The sequence below is a fragment of the Mytilus edulis genome, chromosome 13, assembly GCF_963676685.1.
Source record: "Mytilus edulis chromosome 13, xbMytEdul2.2, whole genome shotgun sequence".
NCBI classification, from domain to species: domain Eukaryota; kingdom Metazoa; phylum Mollusca; class Bivalvia; order Mytilida; family Mytilidae; genus Mytilus; species Mytilus edulis.
The window spans coordinates 6,266,949-6,285,827 of NC_092356.1; the positions used below are offsets into that span (position 1 = coordinate 6,266,949).

The 18,879-nt window shown below is 34.9% G+C and overlaps 1 long non-coding RNA gene across 1 annotated transcript; it reads left to right on the forward strand.

Moving 5' to 3' along the window:
• The first annotated feature begins 4,111 nt into the window (after window positions 1–4,111).
• On the forward strand, window positions 4,112–14,624 carry LOC139500627 (uncharacterized). The gene is made up of 3 exons (XR_011658322.1): window positions 4,112–5,030; window positions 10,822–11,027; window positions 13,181–14,624. It is a non-coding gene; the product is annotated as an uncharacterized lncRNA (long non-coding RNA).
• The last annotated feature ends 4,255 nt before the right edge of the window (window positions 14,625–18,879 follow it).

Sequence of the window (18,879 nt, forward strand, 5' to 3'; positions counted from 1 at the left end):
GATTGCCGAGAGCGTCTAGGTAATATGTATTACAGTGTGTTTCAGTGTAATGTCAATCCTCATCTGATTGCCGAGAACGTCTTGGTAATATGTATTACAATGTGTTTCAGTGTAATGTCAATCCTCATCTGATTGCCGAGAGCGTCTAGGTAATATGTATTACAGTGTGTTTCAGTGTAATGTCAATCCGCATCTGATTGCCGAGAGAGTCTAGGTAATATGTATTACAGTGTGTTTCAGTGTAATGTCAATCCTCATCTGAATGCCGAGAGCGTCTAGGTAATATGTATTACAGTGTGTTTCAGTGTAATGTCAATCCTCATCTGATTGCCGAGAGCGTCTAGGTAATATGTATTCAGTGTGTTTCAGTGTAATGTCAATCCGCATCTGATTGCCGTGAGCCTCTAGGTAATATGTATTACAGTGTGTTTCAGTGTAATGTCAATCCTCATCTGAATGCCGAGAGCGTCTAGGTAATATGTATTACAGTGTGTTTCAGTGTAATGTCAATCCTCATCTGATTGCCGAGAGCGTCTAGGTAATATGTATTCAGTGTGTTTCAGTGTAATGTCAATCCGCATCTGATTGCCGTGAGCCTCTAGGTAATATGTATTACAGTGTGTTTCAGTGTAATGTCAATCCGCATCTGATTGCCGAGAGCGTCTAGGTAATATGTATTACAGTGTGTTTCAGTGTAATGTCAATCCTCATCTGATTGCCGAGAACGTCTTGGTAATATGTATTACAATGTGTTTCAGTGTAATGTCAATCCTCATCTGATTGCCGAGAGCGTCTAGGTAATATGTATTACAGTGTGTTTCAGTGTAATGTCAATCCGCATCTGATTGCCGAGAGAGTCTAGGTACTGTGGATTCATTATTATTCGTTGGATATCAATTTTCGTGGTATTCGTGGGAACAGGTAAACCACGAAATTAAATGTTCAACGAATATCACATTTTCTATAGGCTAGTAAGCAGATTTCTGCAAAACCACGAAATCATATATCAACGAACATGCAAATTTTCCTTAATCCACGAAAATTGGTACCCACGAAAATAAATGAATCCACAGTAATATTATTACAATGTGTTTCAGTGTAATGTCAATCCTCATCTGATTGCCGAGAGCGTCTAGGTAATATGTATTACAGTGTGTTTCAGTGTAATGTCAATCCGCATCTGATTGCCGAGAGCGTCTTGGTAATATGTATTACAGTGTGTTTCAGTGTAATGTCAATCTTCATCTGATTGCCGAGAGCGTCTAGGTAATATGTATTACAATGTGTTTCAGTGTAATGTCAATCATCATCTGATTGCCGAGAGCGTCTAGGTAATATGTATTACAGTGTGTTTCAGTGTAATGTCAATCCTCATCTGATTGCCGAGAGCGTCTAGGTAATATGTATTACAATGTGTTTCAGTGTAATGTCAATCCTCATCTGATTGCCGAGAGCGTCTATGTAATATGTATTACAGTGTGTTTCAGTGTAATGTCAATCCTCATCTGATTGCCGAGAGCGTTTAGGTAATATGTATTACAATGTGTTTCAGTGTAATGTCAATCATCATCTGATTGCCGAGAGCGTCTAGGTAATATGTATTACAATGTGTTTCAGTGTAATGTCAATCCGCATCTGATTGCCGAGAGCGTCTAGGTAATATGTATTACAGTGTGTTTCAGTGTAATGTCAATCCTCATCTGATTGCCGAGAACGTCTTGGTAATATGTATTACAATGTGTTTCAGTGTAATGTCAATCCTCATCTGATTGCCGAGAGCGTCTAGGTAATATGTATTACAGTGTGTTTCAGTGTAATGTCAATCCGCATCTGATTGCCGAGAGAGTCTAGGTATTTTAGTAATATTATTACAATGTGTTTCAGTGTAATGTCAATCCTCATCTGATTGCCGAGAGCGTCTAGGTAATATGTATTACAGTGTGTTTCAGTGTAATGTCAATCCGCATCTGATTGCCGAGAGCGTCTTGGTAATATGTATTACAGTGTGTTTCAGTGTAATGTCAATCTTCATCTGATTGCCGAGAGCGTCTAGGTAATATGTATTACAATGTGTTTCAGTGTAATGTCAATCATCATCTGATTGCCGAGAGCGTCTAGGTAATATGTATTACAGTGTGTTTCAGTGTAATGTCAATCATCATCTGATTGCCGAGAGCGTCTAGGTAATATGTATTACAGTGTGTTTCAGTGTAATGTCAATCCTCATCTGATTGCCGAGAGCGTCTAGGTAATATGTATTACAGTGTGTTTCAGTGTAATGTCAATCCTCATCTGATTGCCGAGAGCGTCTAGGTAATATGTATTACAGTGTGTTTCAGTGTAATGTCAATCCGCATCTGATTTCAGGTGTTACCGTGCTCAGAACCACCCAAATATAAGAGTGGACTGAAAATGTTACCAGTATGCATTAATATATTAATGGGGGTGGGTCACATGCCAGCCGCTCTTCGGTAAAACTGAAGTAATCCCCCACCTTTCCATGTTTAATTGATGCAGGTCCCCGGAAGGAAAAACTTTTGACGTGTTTAAATATGTTGTTAAATTGCTGAGAGCGTCAAGGAAATGTGTATCACAAAGGTTTTAGTGTAAGGTCAATATCTACCGTATCTGCTACGAAATGAAATAAAATTTATCCTGGCAGACGTGCAATGACGGAAATGATGAGGCACGTAAGTTTCAGAGCCGAACGTTTTGAAGGACAGACGATCCGAACTGGCCTTTTCCCAATTTTTAACCCCCAAATACCCGCAAAAGATCTTGAAATGAACACACAATACACTACGCTGGTCATTATCTCTTTGTGGGTTAAAACAATATTCGTGGATTTTATATGAAAGAAAAAACGCGGAAGCCAATTTCAACTCTATTCATATAGTAGCATAGATTGTCCTTGAACGACAAATTTTACCATTTTTTATGTTCCTATTATCTTGAAAACTACGATGGATAGAAAGAAACTTCACATGCAAAAATAACCAAGACAAGTTCAACAAATAAATCTCAAGGTCAAAATCGTCAGGCGACTTCTTATTAGTGTTATTGTCCTTTGAAGATGATTTATGTTTTTTTTGCGTATTTGTCTTATATCTTAAAATGATAAAATATAGATGAAACTTATATAACCAAAAATTATTAACAAGGCAAGATCTACAATTAAGACAATCTGGAGAAAACCTTATAGGAGTTATTGCCCTTCAATGACATTTTTTTACCATTTTGATTGCGTTTTTGGTATATTTGAAACTAAATTAAAAGAAGATAGAGACAAAAATTAACAGACTAAATAATCAGAATGCAAAATCGACAAATCAAAGATTTTTGTCTTGAATTCTATTCTCGTCTTCACTGTTGGAGAGTGTCCATTGTTTAATATTCACATAGACCAATGTGATCGCCTCTTTAGTTTCTTAACAAATAGCCCGGAACCTTTGCTGACAATATTTAAGAATTTAATGCTTCTTTTTGTAGCTTCATTTTGGGTGTTAAAGCGTTGACCTAAGTACATTTTTTATGAAGTGCGGAAGTGCTTCATTCTAAATATGGGCACACGGTCAACGCTTTTCCAACCCTATGAAGTTACAAAAAGAAGCATTCGAATCAATACTTATAATTACATTTTTTAGCTTGAATCATGAAAACACGATTTTTATCAAGTTTTTTTTTTTAAATTATCTGTGCACTTTATTGTGGGACCTCGTGTCATCATGAATGATACATTTTATTGTGTAATGAAGTTGATTAAGGAATAACGCGAGATGTGCAGTTAGCCAATCAGAATAACGTATTATAATGAAACATACGTCTAATGTAATTATTGGTATTTATTATGTTGAAAATATCAGGGTTTCTTCCTCTTTCTTTTCCCATATATTTTATTTTCGTAATGAGAGGAGGTTTTACAATAAAAAAAAACAAAAAAAAACTGTATAGTTCTTTTTGATGATTAAGTGCTATACTAATGTTATAGCAAAACAATACATGACTGGATGGATTGTTAATCAAATCGTTTCCGTTCATTTTCGTTAATTTCCGTCATTTAATAGATGCATCTTCCTCATTGTCATCATTTTGATTTTTTGGAAATTACAACTTTTATTTTTAAACGACTTTAGAGAGCTACGCAATTTAGAAACAATTGTGCTCTCTACTTCAAACAAGCAACTTTTGTACTGAAAAACGACATTTTAAAGATGACTAGTGTTTTGATGAAGATTCTGCTTTACACAGTGGACACATAGTTCTCTCTTTTTCAACCTACGGGCACCTGACCCAGGACTAATTAAATCAATGACATGTACTCAGTCGACATTGTTTTTATTGGAATATATCAATATTATAAGATGAAAAGTACACTCTCTTCTTCGTCAATTGAATGAAGCTGGATATTGTCTAACCGGTTACATGTTACATATTCTGTAAATTTTGCCTCTGTTAGGCGCACCACCAAATTGTGTAACTTTGGATTTGATCATAATTATCATTATTACAAGTGCTTACTTCTACACCACTACTAGTACGTATTTAAAGATTCTTACCATTTGTCAGAATGGGAAATGAGAATTCTACTGTTATATATAAGAATATTTACCAGGATCCTTACGACACGCTTCCGCTCGTACTAACTCTCATATCAGCACCGTTATCGATAGTTGGAGCGTTGTTTATCTTTATTACATTTAGTTTGGTCGATGAGGCTAGGAACGAGACAAGAAAGTTACTAGTATGTTTAACTATATCTGATTTCATCATGGCGATAAGTTCCACTGTTGGCAACGTTCGGTACGCCGTAAAATACGGAAAATCAGAAATAATAGAACTTGCCTGCCCTAGTACAGAATGTGAATACCTTTGTCTGATTCATGGCAGTGTCCAAACTTGGGCAAACTTATGTTCATTTTTCTGGACTACAATCATTGCATTCCATTTGCTAACGAATGTTGTTTTCAAAACGAGGGAACATTATTTCACATTGAGGCTATGTGTTCATGGTGTAGCATGGGGAGTGCCTCGTAAGTATACTATTATGCTTTGCTCATCGTTGAAGGCCGTATGGTGACCTATATGGGTTAATTTATGTGTCATTTGGTCTTTTGTGGAGAGTTGTCAAAGTGGCAATTATACCACATCTTCTTTTTTAAATCTTCATTTTTAGCTCACCTGGCCCGAAGGGCCAAGTGAGCTATTCCCATCACTTTGCGTCCGGCGTCCGTCGTCGTCGTCCGTCGTCGTCCGTCGTCCGTCGTCGTCCGTCGTCCGTCGTCGTTAACTTTTACAAAAATCTTCTCCTCTGAAACTACTGGGCCAAATTTAACCAAACTTGACCAAAATCATCATTGGGGTATCTAGTTTAAAAAATGTGTGGCGTGACCCGGCCAACCAACCAAGATGGCCGCCACGGCTAAAAATAGAACATAGGGGTAAAATGCAGTTTTTGGCTTATAACTCAAAAACCAAAGCATTTAGAGCAAATCTGACAAGGGGTAAAAATGTTTATCAGGTCAAGATCTATCTGCCCTGAAATTTTCAGATGAATCGGTCAATCGGTTGTTGGGTTGCTGCCCCTGAATTGGTAATTTTGAGGAAATTTTGCTGTTTTTGGTTATTATCTTGAATATTATTATAGATAGAGATAAACTGTAAACAGCAATAATGTTCAGTAAAGTAAGATCTACAAATAAGTCAACATGACCAAAATGGTCAATTGACCCATTTAGGAGTTATTGCCCTTTATAGTCAATTTTTAACCATTTTTCGTTAATTAAAGTAATCTTTTACAAAAATCTTCTCCTCTGAAACTACTGGGCCAAATTAATCCAAACTTGGCCACAATCATCTTTGGGGTATCTAGTTTAAAAAATGTGTGGCGTGACCTGGTCATCCAACCAAGATGGCCGCCACGGCTAAAAATAGAACAAAGGGGTAAAATGCAGTTTTTGGCTTATAACTCAAAAACCAAAGCATTTTGAGGAAATCTGACATGGGATAAAAATGTTTATCAGGTCAAGATCTATCTGCCCTGAAATTTTCAGATGAATTGGTCAATCGGTTGTTGGGTTGCTGCCCCTGAATTGGTAATTTTGAGGAAATTTTGCTGTTTTTGGTTATTATCTTGAATATTATTATAGATAGAGATAAACTGTAAACAGCAATAATGTTCAGTAAAGTAAGATCTACAAATAAGTCAACATGACCAAAATGGTCAGTTGACCCATTTAGGAGTTATTGCCCTTTATAGTCAATTTTTAACCATTTTTCGTTAATTAAAGTAGTCTTTTACAAAAATCTTCTCCTCTGAAACTACTGGGCCAAATTAATCCAAACTTGGCCACAATCATCTTTGGGGTATCTAGTTTAAAAAATGTGTGGCGTGACCTGGTCATCCAACCAAGATGGCCGCCACGGCTAAAAATAGAACAAAGGGGTAAAATGCAGTTTTTGGCTTATAACTCAAAAACCAAAGCATTTTGAGGAAATCTGACATGGGATAAAAATGTTTATCAGGTCAAGATCTATCTGCCCTGACATTTTCAGATGAATTGGTCAATCGGTTGTTGGGTTGCTGCCCCTGAATTGGTAATTTTGAGGAAATTTTGCTGTTTTTGGTTATTATCTTGAATATTATTATAGATAGAGATAAACTGTAAACAGCAATAATGTTCAGCAAAGTAAGATCTACAAATAAGTCAACATGACCAAAATGGTTAGTTTACCCGTTTAGGAGTTATTGCCCTTTATAGTCAATTTTTAACCATTTTTCGTAAATTAAAGTAATCTTTTACAAAAATCTTCTCCTCTGAAACTACTGGGCCAAATTAATCCAAACTTGGCCACAATCATCTTTGGGGTATCTAGTTTAAAAAATGTGTGGCGTGACCTGGTCAACCAACCAAGATGGCCGCCACCGCTAAAAATAGAACATAGTGGTAAAATGCAGTTTTTGGCTTATAACTCAAAAACCAAAGCATTTTGAGGAAATCTGACATGGGATAAAAATGTTTATCAGGTCAAGATCTATCTGCCCTGAAATTTTCAGATGAATCGGTCAATCAGTTGTTGAGTTGCTGCCCCTGAATTGGTAATTTTGAGGAAATTTTGCTGTTTTTGGTTATTATCTTGAATATTATTATAGATAGAGATAAACTGTAAACAGCAATAATGTTCAGTAAAATAAGATCTACAAATAAGTCAACATGACCAAAATGGTCAGTTGACCCGTTTAGGAGTTATTGCCCTTTATAGTCAATTTTTAACCATTTTTCGTTAAAGTAATCTTTTACAAAAATGTTCTCCTCTGAAACTACTGGGCCAAATTAATCCAAACTTGGACACAATCATCTTTGGGGTATCTAGTTTAAAAAATGAGTGGCGTGACCTGGTCAACCAACCAAGATGGCCGCCACGGCTAAAAATAGAACAAAGGGGTAAAATGCAGTTTTTGGCTTATAACTATGAAACCAAAGCATCTAGAGCAAATCTGACAAGAAGTTAAATTGTTAATCAAGTCAATATCTATCTGCCCTGAATTTTTCAGATGAATTGGACAACTGGTTGTTGGGTTGCTGCCCTCCAATTGGTAATTTTTAAAGAAATTTTGCAGTTTTTGGTTATCTTGAATACTATTATAGATAGCGATAAACTGTAAACAGCAATAATGTTCAGCAAAGTAAGATCTACAAATAAGTCAACATGACCTAAATGGTCAATTGACCCCTTAAGGAGTTATTGCCCTTTATAGTCAATTTTTAACAATTTTCATTAATTTGGTAAATTTATGTAAATTTTTACCAAATATAGTTCTCTGTTACTAATGGGCAAAGTTCATTATAGATATAATTGTAAGAAGCAAAATCGTTCAGTAAAGTAAGAACTTCAAACACATCACCATCACCAAAATACAATTTTGTCATGAATCCATTTGTGTCCTTTGTTTAATATGCACATAGACCAAGGTGAGCGACACAGGCTCTTTAGAGCCTCTAGTTTTATAATTTAATCGATTTAATGACCAAAATCAAATTATTGTATTTTGATCACTTAACACTTCGGAAAACACATTTGTGCGATTTTTATTATAGAAACAGGAAGAAAACCAAAGGTCGCCGATCTATGTTACGTAGGAAATAAAAATGAACTGTATACTTTCCGATTATTAAGTAAAGATATTTGTTTTATGCATAACTCATTGGCGGTAAAAAGTTTTAGGAGAAAAGAACAGATATTGCGTATGACGCAAATATCTACATGTACAAGAGAGAAACCTATAACGCAAATGAACAACACTTTCATTGCTGTTCTTCAACACGAAGTCACAATATGGCTTTTGGCATAGATCAAAAACTTGACTCTTACCGCAAGTTATATTTTAATGCCAAGTTGTTGTCCATAATTATTAAATTGCTCTTTTTTCTACAACATTTTTGTGTTCAATGTTATAATTTACTTGCAAAACATGTTACCTACCTTGCAAACACAAAACAAAAGATTTCATCATTTTTTGTCGGTTTTCCACAAGGATGCTATTGGTTGTTCTATGTTAACAGGGAAGCAACTTGATAAATAGTCAAATTAGAATAGATTAAAAAAAATAGTAATACAACCCACAATGTAAGTTTACCATTTATATTTGAATATAACAAACCATGGGAAAAAGGTGGCCTTTGGCTGTTATCTGCTTTTTGGTCAGGTTAATTGTTGTCTCTATGACACATTCCCAATTTCCATTCTCAATTATTTAATATGCTGATATGTGAATAGATTCTTAGCGAACAAGTCTTTATTGATTTTCGTTTATTTTTCTGACTTCTGATTTCCTTTTTAGCTCACCGGGCCCGAAGGGCGAAGTGAGCTTTTCCCATCACTTGGCGTCCGGCGTCCGTCGTCCGTCGTCGTCGTCCGTCGTCGTCCTGCGTTAACTTTTACAAAAATCTTCTCCTCTAAAACTACTGGGTCAAATTTATCCAAACTTGGCCACAATCATCTTTGGGGTATCTAGTTTGAAAAATGTGTCCGGTGACCCGGCCAACCAACCGAGATGGCCGCCAAGGCTAAAAATAGAACATAGGGGTAAAATGCAGTTTTTGGCTTATAACTTAAAAATCAAAGCATTTAAAGCAAATCTGACAGGTGTAAAATTGTTTTTCAGGTCAAGATCTATCTACACTGAAATTTTCAGATGAATCTGACAACCTGTTGTTGGGTTGCTGCCCCTGAATTGGTAATTTTTAGGAAATTTTGCTGTTTTTGGTTATTATCTTGTATACTATTAAAGATAGAGATAAACTGTAAACAGCCATTATGTTCAGCAAAGTAAGATTTACAAATAAGTCAACATGACCGAAATGATCAGTTGACCCCTTTAGGAGTAATTGCCCTTTATAGTCAATTTTTAACCATTTTTCGTAAATCTTAGTAATCTTTACAAAATCTTCTCCTCTGAAACTACTTGGCCAAATTAATCCAAACTTATCCACAATCATCTTTGGGACATCTAGTTTAAAAGATGTGTCCGATGACCCGGCCATCCAACCAAGATGGCCGCCATGGCTAAAAATAGAACATAGGGGTAAAATGCAGTTTTTGGCTTATAACTCAAAAACCAAAGCGTTTAGAGCAAATCTAACAGGGGTTAAATTGTTTATAAAATCAAGATCTATCTGCCCCGAAATTGTCAGATGAATCGGACAACCCGTTGTTGGGTTGCTGCCCCTGAATTGGTAATTTTAAGGAAATTTTGCTGTTTTTGGTTATTGTCTTGAATATTATTATAGATAGAGATAAACTGTAAACAGCAATAATGTTCAGCAAAGTAAGATTTACAAATAAGTCAACATGACCGAAATGGTCAATTGACCTCCTAAGGAGTTATTGTCCTTTATAGTCAATTTTCAACAATATTTATAAAATTTGTAAATTTTTACTAACATTTTCCACTGAAACTACTGGGCCAAGTTCATAAGTAAGATGTACAAACACATCACCATCACCAAAATACAATTTTGTCATGAACCCATCTGCTTCCTTTGTTCAATAGTCACATAGACCAAGGTGAGCGACACAGGCTCTTTAGAGCCTCTAGTTTGTCTATGTTTTTACGTTCTCAGCCTAACTATCTTCCGCCCAATTATTGAATCATTTTCTAATTACAGTTTCATTAATATAATCCCGAAAAGTATAACATTCGCATATATTCCTTTTTAATAGATCTATTGTCTCAGTAGTTTTATGGTAGCATACCATGAAAGCTTACAATAGAAGCATATTATCTTCAATGCAAGAGATTGTACAAGTTAAAAAAAAACGTTAATATAAAAAAGAAGATGGGGTATGATTGCCAATGAGACAACTCTCCACACGAGACCAAAATGACACAGAAATAAACAACTATAGGTCACCGTAGGCGTACGGCCTTCAACAAGGCGCAAAGTCCATACCGCATAGTCAGCTATAAAAAGCCCCGAAATGACAATGTAAAACAATTCAAACGAGAAAACTAACAGCCTCATCTATATTTATAAATAAAAATGAACGAAAAACAAAAATTAAGACTGATATTTCTCCGTTAAAAACCCAGAGAAGAACAAAGATTGAAAGACTTGCAGTAACAAAATGTGCCTAGGACACAAAAATGGACCATTACCTTGTGAGTCAGGATGTTAAAAATTTCACTTCAGACTAATAAAAATAAAAGCACGATGTCATCATCTTGAATACGCCTGTAATGTTTGTCATTAGAAGTTAGACAGTACTGAAATTAATTTAACATCATACTCGAGTAGACCTTTTTTGATTTTCTGTTTACAGTTGTTATAGTTATACTAGCAATGCTCCATGGCGTTATAGGTGAAGACTACAGGGTCGGCAGTGGTCTGTGGTGCTGGATCTAAGCATGTCTTACTCCTTCAGAACAATTTTTCTGGATGATGGTGACGGGGAAAGGCTAGGAACTACTCTTGTACCTTCTAACTGGAGCTTCGTATATCTTGTTAAAGGGATATATGATACAGAAGGTGAAATATTAAACTCTTATTTCTTCAGTAAAAGAAATATGATTTGTTTGTACATGTATATATACTTTTGAATAATATATTATGATATGTAACTTTTTCGTCCGTTTTCCCCCTGATAAGACAATTAACATGTACTGATTACTATTTGATGGAGGGGCACTTACACACATGTTTAACCCCGCCACGAACTATAAAAATATGAGGTATGATGGCAATTGAGACAACCCTTCACAAGAGACCAGATAACATATAAATTAACTACTATAAGTCACGGTACGGCCATCAACAATGAGCAAAGCCCATACCGCGTAGTCAGATATAAAAGGCTTGGAATATCATGCTAAGACAGGCACATACATACATAATATGGCAGGTTAAACATGTAGCGGGATCCAAACAGTGCATCATAAGGACGAACTGTAAAAAATGCCTGTCCCAAGCCAAGATGAACATGCGTTTCAGTGGTTGTCGTTTATTGTTAAATGCCATATTTGCTTCATTTTTCGTTGTATTATAAGTATTAAATGGGCATTTAAAAAAAAGTAAGAATGCGAATATATATATTCGAACTTTTTTAGGTCATTTTTAGAAGCAACAAACACAAGAACTATGTCAATTGGATCTGCTTTGATACCATAACTGCCCTTGATTTTTACTAGATATCGTTTTTGTCTCTTTGACATATTCCGCATTTCCATTCTCAATTTTATTACACACTATTTAAATTACAAAAGCATGTGTAAGTTTCTATTACTGTATACAAATAAATGCTGAAAGTATCCTATAACAGATAAACAGCTACGCCATGAGCGCATGATACGGCCGCCGCCCTTTTTGAAATATTCGATAACTTCTTTATGTCATATCAGATATTTATAGAAATTGAAAGGGAGCTTCAGTTAATATATAAACAATACACCAAAGTTTCATGAGAGCTGATGAAAACATTTTTGAGTTATTGTCCGAAAACTTGAAAATACCACCTTTTTTAAATGAATAAAACCCCTTTACTCAATAACATAACAATCTAAAATTAATGAAAACAGAAAGGGCGCTTACAACAATAGGTATAAACAATTCAGCAAAGTTTTATGAGAACTGCTGAAAACGTTTTTGTGTTAATGTCCGAAAACTGGAAAATCCTCCCCTTTTAATTAGAAAAACCCCTTAACTCGAAAACGTAAAATCTATAATTTATAAAAATTGAAAGGGAGCTCATATCAATAGATATAATAAACAATTCACCAAAATTCCTTGCAAATTTGTGAAAGGATTTTTGAGATATTTATCAGAAAACTGAAAAAAACACCATTTTTATTGAATAAAGTTTAACCCCCATTTCTCAGTAACTTAATATCTGAAATTTACAAAAAAAAAAAAAAAGAACGAAGGGGAGCTCACATCAATATATATAAACAATTTCCCAAAGTTTTATGCACATTGGTTAAAGAGTGTTGAAGTTGATGTTCGACATGTTGACGACAGACGGACAACAGGATTCCATAAAACGTCCCGTAAACGATCGTATAAAAATATATTGAGTAGTAAACACATTCGAGATACATTATTTTAAAAACATGTTAATAGAAAATGGAATTCATTACAAAGGATTTTGTACAACACATTCTGCATTGTTCTTCAAACAAGAGAGACAACTCTGAATTTTATATCGTTTTTTTCAATACCATAAGAGTCCCAGAAGTCTCTCCTATCCAAGATACTGTTACTTAGATATAATGCTACGTCGTCTTATGTACATTTAAATTATAAACAAATAATTTATTTTATTGTATTGCAATATAATATTCCCCACAGAAAGTAACCAAAAGTTAGCGCGCAAAATATTCTAATATTGCACTAGTGCAATAAATCTTCAAAAATTCATGACGTCATCAACGACAAAATCTTAGTTTAAAAAAAATTTTACTTTCAAATATTATATTGCTATACAATAAATGAGTTATTGCATGAATATTGGGAAAAATTGTCCCTCGTAGAACATATATTGCACTCGCAAGGTCGTGCAGTATAAAGTTCTACTCAGGACAATATTCCCCAATATTCATGCAATAACCCTATATTGTCGTCCACTTTTTTGTATCAAAGCTTAATCAATGCATAATTTTTTATCATTCTTATTTGATGTTTTTTAGAGAAAAGAACGAAAACAAACTCGGTTGAGTTTTGTGGATTTATCCGACAACCTCAGACCATCAGATGAGAATTATTTGACACTGTGGCTAGTAATCTATGATCTGAGGATATGGGGAACAATAAAATTTGGTGTTGCAATGTATAAACACCATACCAAAGACAAACTCGAAAATTATGCAACGTTTGACAAAATCTTTTTCTATATTCAGTGCTTCGGAGATTCTTCACAGGCTTTCTTCTCATGTATTTTATTTTGCCTTTTAGATCCCGTTATTCGCAATTCATTGCTGACCTATCGTCGTCGACAAAGTTACCACAGACTTGATTCAGTTGTTGCTTGAATGAGAGGGAACAGGACCTTTTTGGGGAAGTCGGGATCGTGTGTTTTTATCTCGGGATTGATCCTTTTGGGATCCGGGAATTTTTTTTTCGAATTTAGCGATGTCGGGATTTAGATTTCTTTAAGTTCGGGACCTCGGAATTTCATGTTCTTAAGCCCGCGATTTCAGGATCAGGACGCCTCCGACACCCCTCCCCCTTTTTGAATGTTTGTTATAGTTTTGTCGTTATGTATGTTTTGTACAGTTTTATACAATATGTTTTATTGATACATGTATGTAATAATTATATTAACATTTTCCTTTTTATTTTGAGAATGAATAATGAGATGTGGTATGATTGCCAATGAGAGAACTATCCACCAAAGTTCATATGCAGTAGATGTATTAAGCAGTTATAGGCAACCGTACGAACTTCAATATTGAGAAAACCCCATACCAGTTTTAAAAAGCTCCGCCATGACACAATATAAATAATTTAATAATAGAAAACAGGCCTGATTATTGAAAAACTGTTATCACAGAGATATGTCTCGCCTTTTTGTTATTTTGATTATGCAAATGTTGAAATCAAAATAGCAATACCTTAACATTTTACACAAGTTATGCAAACATTCAAAGTCAATGAACCATGACTGAGTTACATGGCTAAACAATCAAATATTTCGAAAGAATATTTATAGAAGCCATATTTAAATTCCACAATATCATTACACTGTAAATAAAAGACTTAGTTACAGCAGATTTCATTGAGTATGTTGCCAAATGTAGTATCTTTGGTTAGCTTGCTTGTTAGCTGAACCGTGAATTCATTATCAGGTCAGGTATACTACTCTTCTTTCAAAGAAGCCTAGTCCAACATACAGATAGATCGGACTAGTCTACTCTTAAAGTAGGGTAGTTTACCTGACCTAACAATGACTTCACGGTTCAGCTAACAAGCAAGCTAACCAACGATATTACCTTTGGATACACACTCAATGAAATCTGCTGTAAAGCACAGTCTAGAGTCTCCGTTAGATGGTTGCCTCATTGGTAACCATACCATAATATATGATATTATATCTAGAATCACTAAACTTTTAGAATAAAATGTATAGAGAAAGATATGTCTCCTGTTTTTATTGTAATACTGAAAATCCTGAAATAAAAATAGCAACATGTAAACTATGTAAAACATGATTTATGTAACTATGTGCCTGTCCTTAGTCATGAGCCTGTTATTTAGTGGTTGTCGTTTGATTTGTGTTACATACTAGTTTTTCGTTCATTCTTTGTACATACATAAGGATATTAATGTCCTTTACCGTCAGGCGTCAAACGGCCAATTTCTGCCACCGTTAGCGTCAAATTGGTTAAAATTTTACCGTGATTCGTCAGGTGTCTGAAATAATTATCGTTACCGTTATATTTTTTTTGGGGGGGGGGGGGGGGGGGTTAACGTGATTCGACAAAATCAAGTCAATTTTATTATCGTCTAAAAGTGTACGTTTTATCGTCATGCATCAAAAATTACCATTAACGTCATTTGGCAAGAAATGTTACCGTTATTCATCATGAAGGTACCCCCATTACTACCCTCATGAATTAGGCCGGGATATTTCTAGTTTGTATTGTTTTACCTTTCGGGGCCTTTTATAGCGGACTATGCGGTATGGACTTTGCTCATTGTTGAAGGTCATAATGTGACCTACAGTTGTTAATTTCTGTGTCTATTTGGTCTCTTAGGAAAGTTGTCTCATTGGCAATCATACCACATCTTCTATTTCATAAAGTAAGTAAATCATGACTGAAGGTGCAGGGTCAAATACATGTACATTTACCCATCGTGGAAATTGGATGCCAATGCTTATAAAACTGAATACCCAATATTATTGGCTTATCACGAGTATAGTTCCCTGTAAACAAACCAAAACACGAATTTAAACTTTACTTGTAAACTTTGCAAAAGTTTAAAAGTCAAGAACATACATGAGGAGGCGGAGCCAAACAATTTCCGGGGAAATAAGATATTATAATTCTAATACAACTGCATACCAAATATTACTGACCAACCACTAGTGATTGTCAATTGAATGACATAATCACAAACTCTTGCATAAGTGAAGCCGACACCGGAAACAGCACACCTTAGTCTCGCCAAAAACTTTAGTATCAAAACAAGCTAGCCTAAAAGTTTTAGGCTAGCTTGTTTTGATACTAAAATTTTAAAAGTTGTGTATTTGCAACTGCCGTGGTTTATAACTTGCAAAATCTGTGTAATTGTTTATTTGTATATTAATTTGTGGCACAATAACTACTAACTGTAATATATATATAAGTTTTTGATGGTTTGCAGTTGGGTTTAACCGTTAAACCTGCTTAAACAAGAGTGCACACACTGAAATGTCTCGCCTTCAATACTAATCATTGATATTATGTTGATAGTCCTAGGTATAAAGCTAAGCTTTATTACAACTGTCACATAAACTTAACATTAACCAAGACAACTAAACAAAGACTAATGAACCTTGAAAATGAGGTCAAGGTCAGATGAACCATGCCAGGTCGACATGTACAGCTAACAATGCTTCTATACAACATATATAGTTGACCCATTACTTATAGTTTAAGAAAAATAGACCAAAACACAAAAACTTAACACTGTGCAATGAACTGTGAAAATAAGGTCACGGTCAAATATAACCTGGGCGACTGACATAAAGATAAAAAAAAATATTTCCATACACCAAATATAGTTGACCTATGGCTTATAGTATTAGATAAAAAGACTAAAACTCAAAAACTTAACTGTGACCACTGAACCATGAAAATGAGGTCAAGGTCACATGACATCTGCCCGCTAGACATGTACACCTTACAATCATTCCATACAACAAATATAGAAGACCTATTGCATATAGTTTGAGAAAAACAGACCAAAACACAAAAATTTAACTATAACCACTGAACCATGAAAATGAGGTCAAGGTCAGATGACACCTGCCAGTTGGATATGTACACCTTACAGTCCTTCCATACACCGAACATACTAGCCATATTGCTTATAGTATCTGAGATATGGACTTGACCACCAAAACTTAACCTTGTTCACTGATCCATGAAATGAGGTCGAGGTCAAGTGAAAACTGTATGACAGACATGACGACCTTGCAAGGTACGCACATATCAAATATCATTATCCTATTACTTATAATAAGAGAGAATTCAACATTACAAAAAATTTGAACTTTTTTTTCAAGTGGTCACTGAACAATGAAAATGAGGTCAAGGACATTGGACATTTGACTGACGGAAACTTCGTAACATGAAGCATCTATATACAAAGTATGAAGCATCTAGGTCTTCCACCTTCTAAAATATAAAGCTTTTAAGAAGTGAGCTAACACCGCTGCCGCCGCCGGATCACTATCCCTATGTCGAGCTTTCTGCAACAAAAGTTGCAGGCTCGACAATAAAAATGATGTTAAAAGACAAAGCACATTATTGACGTCGATCGGCAATTCTCGGGTGAACCTGCTACGCTCGAAGGTACGGAATCGACCGAGTTGTCACGAATGGGTTGATGTATGAATGATTGTATCACAGAAGACGGTAAATATTCATAAAAGATTGCCCATGTTAACATTTTTATTAATTCTTTTTATTTATCATTTCTTTATTAATGAGCCGAATACTTAAGTAAACACCTTAATATATGAAGGTCCCATTTTTTAAAAACATTTATGGAAATAAAAATTAGTGTAATAGTTCGGTATTAAACTGTCCATATAGTTATAGTCACTTTTTAAACTCAGCTGTAACCACGATTAAAACTGTTGATGACATCACAATAGTTGATTTCCGGAAGTTGACTGACCCTGCTCAGATAATCGCAGAATTAGGAGTTGATGTAATGGTGTTTGAAAAAATGTTTTCGTCTTTCTTTCTTTTATTACAGCGAAATATTTTGACAAGAAATGCATGCAGTGTTTTCCTTAATTTCGCGCTCATTATAAAATAGACAATGAAATTTACAGAAAATCCGAATTGCCAACTTAATATCATTAAAGAGTCACATAGCTGGTCTAGAGAATGACTGAATGGCAATAATCCTGATTGGTTGATTGTCCATAAGTAATTAAGCACTTCCGAAAGTATAAATACCACAGATATAAATATCACTATGAAAGCAGACCGGCGAATCTTTGCTTGAGCCTTTGGGTTCTAAATCTTCAGACTGTTTCTTTTAGCGTTAGGATCAGACTGTTTCTTTTAGCGTTAGGAATCGTCCGGCTGTTTTCCCTAACGCTCGGAGTCTTCGGGCTGTTTTTCTCTGCATTCGGAATCTTCGGAGTGTTTACCCTCGTGTTAGGAGTCGTCAGACTGTTTTCACCAACGTTCGGAATCTTCTTACTGTTTTTTCTAACGTTCGGAATTTGAATGTTTTTCCCAAGGGTTCTTAGCTTCCAACAAATGTATATTGTGCATAAGATTATCACAAGCGTTATAGTCATAAGACACATATTCATAAATAATAAGGAACCATTTATATGGCTCTTATATTTAACTATACAGCAAACACCGTTCTTCCCTTCGAAAAAATGTCCATTTCCTGTAATTGTACGCCATGTATTAAAGGCAAGGACGATAAGCACGAATGGACATATTGCTAAGAATGTTGCCTTATTTCCTATATGGGTCATTCTCAAATTTTGTCCAAATACTTGTGTACGAAAGACTCCAATAAAAATATACAATATAAACAAGTTTCATGTACTGTACTGTGAATGGTGACGCAAATTAGATTCAGAAACGGCAGTTAAATGTTTGTGGGTATGATTATAAGGAAAAAAATATTCTTCAATACCTCCAGATTGCTCTTATTTTGCATGTGATTTCGCCATTGAAAGCACTTACAGTAATGAATTCAACTTTCTTGTGAAGTAAAATGCAAAGTTTTTACTAGTTTTACATCACAAATGTTTTTGTTAATTACAAATGTGAACATATATCTCAATAAGAATTACAAAAAAATGAAAAAAATATTAAAAATCAAAGGTGCCATCTGCCATGTCCTTGTTGTTACCAAATACAATTTAGAATGTGTAAGAGTTATGTACCTTACAACAACTCTTCTTTAATGATGGATCCCTGAAGACAACTTCCTTTGCAGACATCTTGTGACAAAAGCAGACGACAATTGTGTATAATACAAAGAAATTCAGTGTTTAGGTTTGTATTGACTTCACCATAAGTATTTATTAGGTCCATGATGTTATTAAAAAAAGGTTGTCTTATAAATAAGCATAAACTAAAATGATAGACAAGTGAAATGCTTATGAAAATACGTTGCACATGAGATTTTATTTTGTGACTGG